Raw genomic sequence first — 3,739 nt, 5'->3', positions numbered from 1 at the left:
TGGATCGTTATCTGGTGTTCAGTGCTCTTCTTGTCCTATTGATAAGGTGATTTGCTTGGAATTCTTGTTAAACAAAGAGTACGGAGGGGAGGGGAGATGTCCGATCTTCTCCAGGCATTCCCCGTATCATGTAGTGAATTGTCCTTTTAAATTGGCAGAATACTGTTGCAATGTGTGACATATATTCTCAATGTTGGCTATACATATATACATACATATTACTTTAACTTATAGAACTCTAATAAAGTAGTAAGGCCCCTGAAACGAACTATAAAACAAAAACCCCAAACGGTAAAGACCATGAAGTTAACAAAATTCTTATTTTGTTCTGATGCAGAAACAACATTCAATTCTCACACTAGTTCCCTTAGTTACTCCTCATAAATGTTCCATTCCCTTCACCAACTTCATTGCTCTTCTTTGCACATGCTTGTGCAAACCAATATCCTTCTTGAAGTGAGGGACTGAAAACTAAACACAGTATATGAAGTGTAGTTTTGCCAATGACAGCATAAATATGTGTGATTAGGAGATTTTCTTGTTTTGTTTATAGAAGATTTCATCCAATTCCTCACCTTAATGGGTGGTCTGTAACAAACTCCCACCACAAGATCAGCCTTACTAGCCTCTCCTTTGATTCAAAGCCACAAACTCTTCTAGGCTCTGTGGAATCACTCTTGATAAACTTAAGATTTCCCTTGACAGTGCTATTGGTGCTCACGTGAATAACGTTTTCCACGCTCCTGCGCAGCTATAAATTCTTTGTGGTGATTGTCTGTGCTGCACAAAAACAAATCCATTACTGTTTTCATAGTATGTCCGCTGAGAAGAAAACATATAAAATAAATATCTCACCCAAGAACAGTGGTGGAACTGTTATGATATGAAGTACTTCACTGCTAATAGAGCTGTGGAGCTGAAAAAAATGCAAACACCAAAGAAAAAAATATTGTTTTATGGCGATCTATAGAACTTGAAGAACATTATTGAGTGGAGTTAAAAAACAAAAACAAAAGCAAACAAACAAAAAAAAAAAAAAAAACCACACCAGGTGAGATACAGAAACTGAGCTGGCTACGTGTAGCCCCATCTGAATGGAACCAAGTCTACTACTACAAGTGCAATGCCACAGAGGAAAAGCAGTGCAATGCTGTTTTCAGGTCAGGTCATTTCTCTCACAAGCTGCTGTGCTTCAGCTGCCACATTCCATCAAAACTGAGATGGACTTCATTCAGGGTCTGTACAGTTAACTTTCATGTATTATACGCCTTGCCTGAACAAGATCTTCAGAAATATGGAGCTCATGAAGTGATGTGCAAAGGTGTTCAACAAAGCCTATGGGAATGAACTTGAACTAATAAATCTATAGACTTCCAGTTCACGCTATTGAGGCCTTTTGTAGTTGACTCTGCTTTATATTCTTCTGGAAATCTCTTGGAATTTGTATAATACAGGTTTTTCTTCTTTTTGAGACACTTCAGTTTTCTATTCCTTTGAATAGTGAAGACTTGAGGACATACACTTGTAAATGCTTATGTATTTATTTATTTATTTGTGGATTACTATTGTTCAAACAAGTTGCAAATGTTCAAAATTCCCCTCATTCTATGGCTTCCCAAGCACTTGCTCAAGATTTTGTATTTTCATGCACTAAAAACACAAACGTTCCCACAAGCTGGTTTTTTTCTCTCATTTTTCTCTTGTCAGCAGCATATGGATATTGCCACAACAGCTATTTAGAAGTCACTGGTCCTCAAAGATGTGCATTCCATGTGTCTTGGCCATGAATACATTAGAGAAATTAAATTAGACCGGCGTAATCAACACTCAATACTGATTTTCTTGTTTTCTCCTTCCTCTCCCCTCTTCCCCACCACCCAGGTTTCTCAGGGCTGCATCTGTCTGGCGGGGACACTGCCTGCTCAGGACACCTGAAAATAAAGCAAGAAGAAACTTGGACTATGGTCTGTTACTCATACATTGATTTCAATGCTGCCTCTGTTATATGCAGTGAGCTAAGGTGTGGCCAGGCTGTGGATGTCTTGAGAGGAGCTCACTTTAGAGGCAGACATGAATTGACCTGGCAAGAAAAGTTCCACTGTGTGGGGAATGAGACTCACCTTGCACACTGTCCCAGGACGTTGCAGCATAGTAAGGCATGCTCTCATGATGCTTATGTTCTATGTTCAGGTGAGACTTTGGACTGATGGATGTAGTTTATATGTATCCCAAGTTTTCTTCCTGGCAGCCCACCACTCTGAGCCTCTGTATATTTCTATGGTTCTAGGGTTCTTCCCCTATTATGCCTGAGAGATTCAAGGAAGGACCAGGAGTAAAAGAGAGCAGCCTCACAATCTTCTTCATTCAACTGAGAGTCTGCATTTAATGCATCCACTGTGACAATTTCACTTTGTCACCACGGATGGAGGTTTCAAAAGATCTGTAATTTCTCTTATTGTTATTAGAGGTATGAGTTCTGTAGCGTTTGGAATTCCTTCCTTGTCTTTCTCATATGCATAAAAGGAGAGGTGACCAGAGCAGATAATCAGGAACATGGCAAAATGCATTTTCTGCTCTGTTACTGTCTGTGTTAAACTCTGGTACTTCACTTAATTATAAAACTGGGAGAAGTACAACTACAGATCTCTGAAAAATCATAGAAGGCATAAATTACAAATATTTATTTAAAAAAAAAAAAATCATCAGAGGCCTGGATGAATATAGCTCTGTCAGGTATCATTATTTAAGAATCTCATACAGTTTGGGCTTTAAATACAGCTAATGTTGACACCTACTAAAAAAATGATTAGACATAGAAAACTTTTTTCTCAGCTCAAAACTAAAAATGAGACAGGTGCTAGCAATACCTTATTTACAGAGCAAGCCTGGAAAGGAGTTCACTTCATGATCTTTTCTCAGCCACAGAATCGTAAAATAGAATCAAAGAATTGTCAAGGTTGGAAAAGACCACTAAGCTCATCTATTTCAACCATCAACCCATCACCACCATGACCACTATATCATGTCACTCAGTGCCACATCTGCCCTTTTCTTGAACACCTCCCTGGGCAGCCAGTTCCAACACCTCACCACTCTTCCTGAGATGAAATTTTCATGATGTCCAATCTGAACTTCCCCTGGCAGATCTCAAGGCCATTACCGCTTGACCTATCACTAGTTACCTAGGAGACGAAGCCAACCCCCACCTGATTACAATCACCTTTGAGGCATCTGTAGAGAGTGATATGGTCTCCCTTGAGATTTCTCTAGTCAAAGGGCTGCAGTCAGTTTCAAACCTGCCTTGGAAACGTCACACTGGCTGTTGTGCTCTGCAGTCCTCTGAGGAGCCAGACAGCCTAGTTGAGATGCCTGTGACTGACAGGTCTTGGCTTCTGTTCCTGTCCTGCAAGATTCGTAGCGCAGAGGTTTCGTTAGAAGGAATATTGTGCAAGAGTGAGGCAAGGGTAGGCAGAAACAGTATGAAAAGACAGAAGAACTGCATGGGGACACTCCACACCATACTTAAATAATTGTGAATCGTGACCTGATGGACATGACCTTTTGTGTTTTGTACCTTGTACTGTGACATACACAAAAGTTGAGAACTGCGCTGAATTGGTTACTGATTAACGTGAGAGGACTTGCTACTTGGAAAGAAAGTGCAACTAATAGCTCCTACTCTATGTTTCTCAAATACATCAAAAGCAAGACAGGAATTTAAAGATTGTCTCTCCAAAAA

The sequence above is a fragment of the Meleagris gallopavo genome, chromosome 1 (genome assembly GCF_000146605.3).
Source record: "Meleagris gallopavo isolate NT-WF06-2002-E0010 breed Aviagen turkey brand Nicholas breeding stock chromosome 1, Turkey_5.1, whole genome shotgun sequence".
NCBI lineage: Eukaryota > Metazoa > Chordata > Aves > Galliformes > Phasianidae > Meleagris > Meleagris gallopavo.
The sequence above is the reverse complement of the archived record's forward strand: the minus strand, read 5'-3'. Positions refer to the sequence as shown.